Genomic DNA, 11,498 nt, shown 5'->3' with positions numbered 1-11,498 from the left:
AATAGGAATAGCGGGGATAGGGGTGGTAGTGTTGAGTGGAATTGGTGCCACATCATTCTCATTAAACTCGGGATTTGGATTTTCTAATTCATTAGCCTTTCGTTTCTTTCCTAGTTCGAACTCGTCTTTTGTAATTTCCTGTATTTCTTCCTCGGGTTCACTTTCCTCCTCGGGTTCACTTTCCGGGTTCTTTATAGTTGGTTCATCCGGAATTTGTGAGTCTTCCCCAAGGATATCATTTTCGTCATCGGACAGGTTAATGACTGGAACGCCATCTGAAGATTCTGATTCGGAGTCGTTGATTGTGATAACAATTTTTGAGCTCGACATCTATCACACAACAACTAACCCATTAGTACTTATATAATATTTACATATAAATTTTAACCAACAGTGATAAGCAATGGTTTTTTTTTTTAAATCAGACCCGGTCAAAGTCCAGACTTTACTAATGTATCCTAACGACTTATCAGTTAGACACACTAATGCAAACCTGGTTCGCTAAGACCACCGCTCTGATACCACATGTCATAACCCGTCCTTAACCATAAGAACGTGTTAGATAACGTATGATTTCATTGCGAGGTATTGACCTCTATATGCGACATTTTTAAAAAGGAAAACTGCATATATTATACATTACAAACCAAACCATTATTTTTGTTACAAGCTTTAGACAATAAAAAGATGATTATCGTTTAACGATAATCTTCGACTTACAAACTTTACAAATGATAATAACAACACGATTTCTAGCATATTTTACAACACAAGTCCTCGGATATGCAGTTTTATTTTTGACACAAATATGAGTACGCATGATCCTGCTTAGATTCAACATAATGCAGCGGAAGCTTTAATTATCACCTGAGAATAAACATGTTTAAAAACGTCAACATAAAGTTGGTGAGATATAGGTTTAGTGCGCAGCAATATATATATATAGACCACAAGATTTCGTATATAAACATTTCAATAAAAATATTCTAAGTGGTTGAGCACTTGGTAACCATACTTAACATTTTCACGTCGCATATTCCCTTTAATATGAAATCTTACTACACCGTACCAAGTGTAGTCACAAAACGAAGTACTGTGCAACCGTTGAATACTGGTCATCCAGTCCGATTGGGGTTGTCAGGTCCGATAGATCTATCAACAGGATTCGCGTTTACAATACCGCTGTAAATATTAGTTACCAAGCTACAGGGAAGTATGCCAGTGGTACAACTCAACGTAGAACATATTTTTCAGTTACTTGTGTCCATATCGTAAAACATAAAATACATGTATTCTCATCCCGAAATATTTAGAGTTTAAAAGTGGGACTATATACTCACTCTTGTCTTGATGATATATATATTTTGACTCGGTCTTCCGGTTGATATCACGAACCTATCCATATATAATATATCAATATGTTTTCATTTTTAAACAAACGTTATAAATATATACTTGTTATACTTTTAATACTTTGAATAATTCCTTAGTCCGTAGTTAGCAGTCCGATGTTAGTAATTCAATTTTTAATGGTTCATTTTTAGATGTTTAATATACCCGCAATAAACAAAACCCCCAACGAAATAAATAAAACCCCATCGTATATGTATTGGTCGAGATTAATCTTGACCCATGGTACCGGTGTTGTCAAATGACGTGTTGCGTACATAAAGTACCGGTGTTGTCAAATGACGTGTTGCGTACAAACATGGGATCTTATGATTAATCTTCTCGTATTGTTTACGGGTGATCCTGAACCATATAAAATTGAATTATAAGTACATATATATAAAATATCATGTTATCTTAGAAATATGTGATTTATATCATTTTTTTCCAATTGATCCCGTAGTTGAAATGATCTAGGATAACCAATTTTGTTTCGGTCATAGTTTCTTCGTTACAAATCCGTTTTCGTTGATTCAAATTGCCATCTTCTTGGATCGAGTTCTTCTTTAAGACTATGAACTGTAAATACCTTGGTTTGTATTCAAAATCATACGGCATAAGTGAAACATTAGTGAAACATATGAAGTTAAACATTTTTGTTACAACAAAATCATTTAATGACCATTTTTCTAAAAATACTTATACTTTGAAAAACCAAGTTTTACCTTGTTAAATTAGTATATACATAAGTTATATTACAGGTCTTGAAGTATTTTAAAAGTTAAGTTAGAAGGATCTATTTAGTTTGCAAACAAGTTTGAAAACATTCAAACTATGTTCTTGTTGTTAAACTTTTGTACCACAAAATAAGATAGCTATATATATATGAATCGAATAAGGTTATGAACATAGATTCTACCTCAAGTTCCTTGGATAAGTTTGCTGTAAAAGAGAAGTAAGAAGCTAGAATCAAAAGGGTGATGGAAGTGAATGAAAGATTGGAAGTAAGTTGGTGTTCTTGGAAGGTTTTCTTGAAGTGTTTTTGTATGGTTTTCTTATGGTGTTTTAGTATGGTTTTTGAAGCTAGATCTTTATGGAACTTTGCTGGATTGTTATGGAGTTTAGAGAGTAAGAAAGAGTGTGTGTTTTTAGTTAAGAGATTGAAGTAAAAATGAATCAAAAATGATGATACATATATACTCCTAAAAATGTGATCTTTAAGGATAACATGACAAAATTCTAGTTTGTATTTTTGTAATTAGTCTTGCAATGATTCAAAAGTAATTACCTAGCTCTAAGGGCATGAATAATGGCTGGTTAGGTGGTGATTTTGATGTGTATTTACTATTAGTAAATACGTATAGAAGCTTGGTATGATACGAGTACAAATACTCTAGGTATACGTATGGAAATTTTGTGAAAAATGGAATGAGGATTCAAATATAGCTATCTTTTGTGAATACACTTATATGATTTTATGTATTTAAGTTCTTAAAAGTGATTAAATACATTACTTATACAATATATGTATAAACATTATAGTCTTAAGTATTTAAGTCAAATAACGTTACGTATTGTTATCGTTTTGAAAACTTAAGTTAGTAGTTTCAAAATACACATATAACTTGTTGTTATTAATACAAAATGAGATATTAAAACATTCATTAATCATGTTAAATATGTATATATACATATATATACACAAACGTATAATTATCATATATTGTATAGTTCGTGATATCATTGGTCAAACTAGACGGTCAAACGTTGTGTAAAATTCTTTTCGGAAATATAAATCTCGACAATTTGGATTGCTTATCATGTTGGCAAGGTTTAATTTATGTAAATATTAATCTTTTAAGTATAGAATGATCGAAAAAGTGCGGGTCGTTACAACCCGCTCTCAAGATTTACTGCATGGAGCCTTTCTGGTTGATCACATGTAATCTTGAGTAAAGGCGAATATCATCGTATCCTCTGACCTGAGATACATATTGGGTCCTGATATTCATCGAGTATTATGCCTTGATTCTTTCCTTCGTTATTCTGAAATATGGTAGTACATAAGGAAGAGCTCAGGTATAATACAAAGTGTGTATCTAGGACGTATGTAGTCAAGATGGAATTTGTCCCTCTTATTCGTTGAGAGTCAGATGTCTAAGGCCTGATAAAGTTAAATCTATAAGAGAGTGATCACTCTGTATCTCTTGGATTTGACATGACATCTAGGATGAAAGGATATACTGAAAGATTCACCTATTCATATTCGAGATGGGAACTCGAAAAGGATGATGTTATTGAATGGCACAAAGTCATAACATATTGGGGGTGATGGACGGTCGTTAGGTGGTATCCATCACTTGCATTAATTTCTTATGTTTCTCGTGCAAGTGGGAGATTGAAGGTATTTCGTATGCCCGAGCGACATATTAAATTAATGTGGCTAGTATGTTATGATCCAAGTCGGGTCATACCCAATAACAAGCTTACCGACACCTTAAACGTATTTGATCTTAACGATTGGTTCATTAAATAAATACGCGACACTTGGATTTTAGAAAATCGGTTTTCTAAAATATTATCACTTGGGATAAATTATTTGGATAATTTATATTTAATTATTTATAGGTTTAAATAATTATGTTGTGTTATATTTTATAAAATGATTTATAAAATACAAGTAACTTAACAAATGCATTATATTTATAACAAGTTTTATATAACTTATAACAAGTTTTATAAATCTTATTATATATTTAAAGTGGGCAGATTTTGGGACTCCTAGGAGACATCCCATGCCTTGTTTTGTTGCTTTTAAGATCACAATTGTTAAGGTGCATGTTGGTCTTTAATATACCAAGTGATTGACTCAAGAAAGGCAGGCAATATACTTCAAGATAGCAAAAAAAAATTCTGCCTTCTCCTATAGAGCTGGCCGAACTGTTTTAGGCAGAAAAATGAGGGCTTTGCTTGCTAATCTTGCTCATTTAAGTGTCCTAAATCCTAACCAAACAAAGGTGGTGTTGGTACATCAAAAGCTTGGGGTATTTTCACACTTGAGGCTTCAAGTTAGAAGCTTTTAAGTCATCATTTTCATCACACATTTCAGCTCAAATACTGCTGCTGCTGTTCGGTTTTCTCAAGGGCAGAAAAGTGGGTTTCATGCTAGGTTTCAAGGTGATAAAGGTTTAACCAACTCAAGGGTGGTTTGGTGTATTGTTCTATCATCTTCATCATCATCTTAAGCCTTCAAAACAGCCCTCAAACTTGGTTTTGAGGAGGTATTGAATCACTTCTTTTCTTGTTAATTGTAAGCATATATTTTCACAACTTGATCCTTGATGGGATTTGGCTTTAAATGGTATAAAGATTAACAAGTTAAAATTGATAATTACACGCTTCCGTTTATAATGATTCTTAAAAGGTTTTAAGATATATGAACTTGTTAAATTCCAACACAAAAGATATATTTGTAAATATATTATAACATAAAATATACTAATATTACATAAAAATTATGTTTCAACTAATATTATTGATATAACATTAATTAAATATCAAATAAGTATAATAATATATTATAAGAATAATTAATACATAACAAATATATAAACTTAATTGATTTATACTATAATGTGTTAATACTTTATATAGGTTCGTGAATCCGAGGCCAACCCTGCATTGTTCAATGTCGTCATATGTATTTTTACTACAAAATACATTATAGTGAGTTTCATCACTCCCTTTTTAAATGCTTTTGCAATATATATTTTTGGGACTGAGAATGCATGCGCTTTTATAAATGTTTTACGAAATAGACACAAGTAATCGAAACTACATTATTTGGTTGAATGATCGAAATCGAATATGCCCCTTTTTATTAAGTCTGGTAATCTAAGAATTAGGGAACAGACACCCTAATTGACGCGAACTCTAAAGATAGATCTATCGGGCCCAACAAGCCCCATCCAAAGTACCGGATGATTTAGTACTTCGAAATTTATATCATGTCCGAAGGAGGATCCCGGAATGATGGGGATATTCTTATATACATATTGTGAATGTCGGTTACCAGGTGTTCAATCCATATGAATGATATTTTTGTCTCTATGCATGGGACGTATGATTATGAGAAATGGAAGTATGAAATCTTGTGGTCTATTAAAATTATGAAAGGATTATTTATGTTAAACTAATGAACTCACCAACCTTTTGGTTGACACTTTAAAGCATGTTTATTCTCAGGTATGAAAGAAATCTTCCGCTGTGCACTTGCTCATTTTAGAGACATTACTTGGAGTCATTCAGGACATATTTCAAAAGACGTTGCATTCGAGTCGTTGAGTTCATCAAGATTATTATTAAGTCAATTATAGTTAGATATATTATAAAATGGTATGCATGCCGTCAACTTTCGATGTAATGAAAGATTGTCTTTTCAAAAACGAATGCAATGTTTGTAAAATGTATCATATAGAGGTCTAGTACCTCGCAATGTAACCAAATGTAATGTATTCATCCTTGTGGATTAGGACGGGTCGTTAGAGAACCCGGTATAGGGCTGAAAGGATTTGGGTACCAAAATTTGGAGATATGAGAGAAATGGTACTTAGAGAAGCTCATAAAACCAGATACTCAATACATCCTGGAACGGGGAAGATGTACAAGGATCTCAAGAAACATTTTTGGTGGCCGGGTATGAAAGCCGATGTTGCTAAATACGTAGGAGAATGTTTGACGTGTTCTAAGGTCAAAGCTGAGCATCAGAAACCATCAGGTCTACTTCAACAACCCGAAATCCCGGAATGGAAATGGGAAAACATTACCATGGATTTCATCACTAAATTGCCAAGGACTGCAAGTGGTTTTGATACTATTTGGGTAATAGTTGATCGTCTCACCAAATCAGCACACTTCTTGCCAATAAGAGAAGATGACAAGATGGAGAAGTTAGCACGACTGTATTTGAAGGAAGTCATCTCCAGACATGGAATACCAATCTCTATTATCTCTGATAGGGATGGCAGATTTATTTCAAGATTCTGGCAGACATTACAGCAAGCATTAGGAACTCGTCTAGACATGAGTACTGCCTATCATCCACAAACTGATGGGCAGAGCGAAAGGACGATACAAACGCTTGAAGACATGCTACGAGCATGTGTTATTGATTTCGGAAACAGTTGGGATCGACATCTACCATTAGCAGAATTTTCCTACAACAACAGCTACCATTCAAGCATTGAGATGGCGCCGTTTGAAGCACTTTATGGTAGAAAGTGCAGGTCTCCAATTTGTTGGAGTGAAGTGGGGGATAGACAGATTACGGGTCCGGAGATTATACAAGAAACTACCGAGAAGATCATCCAAATTCAACAACGGTTGAAAACCGCCCAAAGTCGACAAAAGAGCTACGCTGACATTAAAAGAAAAGATATAGAATTTGAAATTGGAGAGATGGTCATGCTTAAAGTTGCACCTTGGAAAGGCGTTGTTCGATTTGGTAAACGAGGGAAATTAAATCCAAGGTATATTGGACCATTCAAGATTATTGATCGTGTCGGACCAGTAGCTTACCGACTTGAGTTACCTCAACAACTCACGGCTGTACATAACACTTTCCACGTCTCGAATTTGAAGAAATGTTTTGCTAAAGAAGATCTCACTATTCCGTTAGATGAAATCCAAATCAACGAAAAACTTCAATTCATCGAAGAACCCGTCGAAATAATGGATCGTGAGGTTAAAAGACTTAAGCAAAACAAGATACCAATTGTTAAGGTTCGATGGAATGCTCGTAGAGGACCCGAGTTCACCTGGGAGCGTGAAGATCAGATGAAGAAGAAATACCCGCATCTATTTCCAGAAGATTCGTCAACACCTTCAACAGCTTAAAATTTCGGGACGAAATTTATTTAACGGGTAGGTACTGTAGTGACCCGAACTTTTCCATGTTTATATATATTAATTGAGATTGATATTTTCATGATTAAATGTTTCCAACATGTTAAGCAATCAAACTTGTTAAGACTTGATTAATTGAAATAGGTTTCATATAGACAATTGACCACCCAAGTTGACCGGTGATTCACGAACGTTAAAACTTGTAAAAACTATATGATGACATATATATGTTTATATATATAGTTAACATGATATTATGATAAGTAAACATATCATTAAGTATATTAACAATGAACTACATATGTAAAAACAAGACTACTAACTTAATGATTTTGAAACGAGACATATATGTAACGATTATCGTTGTAACGACATTTAATGTATATATATCATATTAAGAGATATTCGTACATCATAATATCATGATAATATAATAATTTAAAATCTCTTTTGATATTATAAATATTGGGTTAACAACATTTAACAAGATCGTTAACCTAAAGGTTTCAAAACAACATTTACATGTAACGACTAACGATGACTTAACGACTCAGTTAAAATGTATATACATGTAGTGTTTTAATATGTATTCATACACTTTTGAAAGACTTCAAGACACTTATCAAAAATACTTCTACTTAACAAAAATGCTTATAATTACATCCTCGTTCAGTTTCATCAACAATTCTACTCGTATGCACCCGTATTCGTACTCGTACAATACACCGCTTTTAGATGTATGTACTATTGGTATATACACTCCAATGATCAACTCTTAGCAGCCCATGAAATATCTCATAAAATTACAAAAATATGAGTAATCATTCATGACTTATTTACATGAAAACAAAATTACATATCCTTTATATCTAATCCATACACCAACGACCAAAAACACCTAAAAACACTTTCATTCTTCAATTTTCTTCATCTAATTTATCTCTCTCAAGTTCTATCTTCAAGTTCTAAGTGTTCTTCATAAATTCCAAAAGTTCTAGTTTCATAAAATCAAGAATACTTTCAAGTTTGCTAGCTCACTTCCAATCTTGTAAGGTGATCATCCAACCTCAAGAAATCTTTGTTTCTTACAGTAGGTTATCATTCTAATACAAGGTAATAATCATATTCAAACTTTGGTTCAATTTCTATAACTATAACAATCTTATTTCAAGTGATGATCTTACTTGAACTTGTTTTCGTGTCATGATTTTGCTTCAAGAACTTCGAGCCATCCAAGGATCCATTGAAGCTAGATCCATTTTTCTCTTTTCCAGTAGGTTTATCCAAGGAACTTAAGGTAGTAATGATGTTCATAACATCATTCGATTCATACATATAAAGCTATCTTATTCGAAGGTTTAAACTTGTAATCACTAGAACATAGTTTAGTTAATTCTAAACTTGTTCGCAAACAAAAGTTAATCCTTCTAACTTGACTTTTAAAATCAACTAAACACATGTTCAATATCTATATGATATGCTAACTTAATGATTTAAAACCTGGAAACACGAAAAACACAGTAAAACCGGATTTACGCCGTCGTAGTAACACCGCGGGCTGTTTTGGGTTAGTTAATTAAAAACTATGATAAACTTTGATTTAAAAGTTGTTATTCTGAGAAAATGATTTTTATTATGAACATGAAACTATATCCAAAAATTATGGTTAAACTCAAAGTGGAAGTATGTTTTCTAAAATGGTCATCTAGACGTCGTTCTTTCGACTGAAATGACTACCTTTACAAAAATGACTTGTAACTTATTTTTTCGACTATAAACCTATACTTTTCTGTTTATATTTATAAAATAGAGTTCAATATGAAACCATAGCAATTTGATTCACTCAAAACGGATTTAAAATGAAGAAGTTATGGGTAAAACAAGATTGGATAATTTTTCTCATTTTAGCTACGTGAAAATTGGTAACAAATCTATTCCAACCATAACTTAATCAACTTGTATTGTATATTATGTAATCTTGAGATACCATAGACACGTATACAATGTTTCGACCTATCATGTCGACACATCTATATATATTTCGAAACAACCATAGACACTCTATATGTGAATGTTGGAGTTTGCTATACAGGGTTGAGGTTGATTCCAAAATATATATAGTTTGAGTTGTGATCAATACTGAGATACGTATACACTGGGTCGTGGATTGATTCAAGATAATATTTATCGATTTATTTCTGTACATCTAACTGAGGACAACTAGTTGTAGGTTACTAACGAGGACAGCTGACTTAATAAACTTAAAACATCAAAATATATTAAAAGTGTTGTAAATATATTTTGAACATACTTTGATATGTATGTATATATTGTTATAGGTTCGTGAATCAACCAGTGGCCAAGTCTTACTTTCCGACGAAGTAAAAATCTGTGAAAGTGAGTTATAGTCCTACTTTTAAAATCTAATATTTTTGGGATGGGAATACATGCAGGTTTTATAAATGATTTACAAAATAGACACAAGTACGTGAAACTACATTCTATGGTTGAATTATCGAAATCGAATATGCCCCTTTTTATTAAGTCTGGTAATCTAAGAATTAGGGAACAGACACCCTAATTGACGCGAATCCTAAAGATAGATCTATCGGGCCCAACAAGCCCCATCCAAAGTACCGGATGCTTTAGTACTTCGAAATTTATATCATATCCGAAGGGTGTCCCGGAATGATGGGGATATTCTTATATATGCATCTTGTTAATGTCGGTTACCAGGTGTTCACCATATGAATGATTTTTATCTCTATGTATGGGATGTGTATTGAAATATGAAATCTTGTGGTCTATTATTATGATTTGATATATATAGGTTAAACCTATAACTCACCAACATTTTTGTTGATGTTTTAAGCATGTTTATTCTCAGGTGATTATTAAGAGCTTCCGCTGTCGCATACTTAAATAAGGACGAGATTTGGAGTCCATGCTTGTATGATATTGTGTAAAAACTGCATTCAAGAAACTTATTTTGTTGTAACATATTTGTATTGTAAACCATTATGTAATGGTCGTGTGTAAACAGGATATTTTAGATTATCATTATTTGATAATCTACGTAAAGCTTTTTAAACCTTTATTGATGAAATAAAGGTTATGGTTTGTTTTAAAATGAATGCAGTCTTTGAAAAACATCTCATATAGAGGTCAAAACCTCGCAACGAAATCAATTAATATGGAACGTTTTTAATCAATAAGAACGGGACATTTCATCACCACGGGGCGCTCCAATTTTGTTTGTTAAAAAGAAAGACGGATCCCTACGAATGTGCATCGATTATCGTGAACTAAATAAATTGACGGTTAAGAACCGATATCCTCTTCCTCGCATCGATGACCTCTTTGATCAACTACAAGGATCTCGTGTATATTCTAAAATCGACCTCTACTCGGGTTATCATCAATTAAGGGTTAAGGGGGAAGATGTCTCCAAAACCGCCTTCCGGTCTCGTTATGGTAGTTATGAATTTCTTGTAATGCCATTTGGTCTCACTAACGCACCGGCGGTGGTCATGGATCTTATGAACCGCGTGTGCAAACCGTATCTCGATAAATTCGTTATTGTGTTCATCGATGACATCTTGGTCTATTCTAAAAGCGAAGAAGAACACGAACAACATCTCCGACTTGTGCTTGAACTCTTGAGACAAGAACGACTCTATGCCAAATTCTCCAAGTGTGAATTTTGGTTGAGGGAAGTTCAATTTCTTAGTCATGTTGTAAGTGATCAAGGTATTAAAGTCGATCTATCAAAAATTGAAGCCATTATTAAATGGGAGACTCCTACTACTCCTACTCACATTCGTCAATTTTTGGGTCTCGCCGGGTACTACCAAAGATTCATCAAGGATTTCTCTTTGGTTGCTCGTCCTCTAACCGCGTTAACTCACAAGGAAAAGAAATTCATTTGGGCGACCGAACAAGAATCCGCATTTCAAATCTTATCTTGTCACTTCCCGAAGGCAATGACGATTTTGTTGTATATTGCGATGCCTCGAAACATGGTTTTGGGTGTGTATTGATGCAACGGAAGAAAGTCATTGCTTATGCCTCTCGACAACTCAAAATTCATGAACGAAACTACACGACACATGATCTCGAAATCGGAGCCGTTGTCTTCGCACTTAAAATGTGGAGACATTATCTTTATGGAACCAAAAGTACCATCTTCACCGATCACAAAAGCC

Source organism: Rutidosis leptorrhynchoides, chromosome 9 (assembly GCF_046630445.1).
Source record: "Rutidosis leptorrhynchoides isolate AG116_Rl617_1_P2 chromosome 9, CSIRO_AGI_Rlap_v1, whole genome shotgun sequence".
Taxonomy (NCBI): domain Eukaryota; kingdom Viridiplantae; phylum Streptophyta; class Magnoliopsida; order Asterales; family Asteraceae; genus Rutidosis; species Rutidosis leptorrhynchoides.
This window is presented reverse-complemented; position numbering follows the sequence as displayed.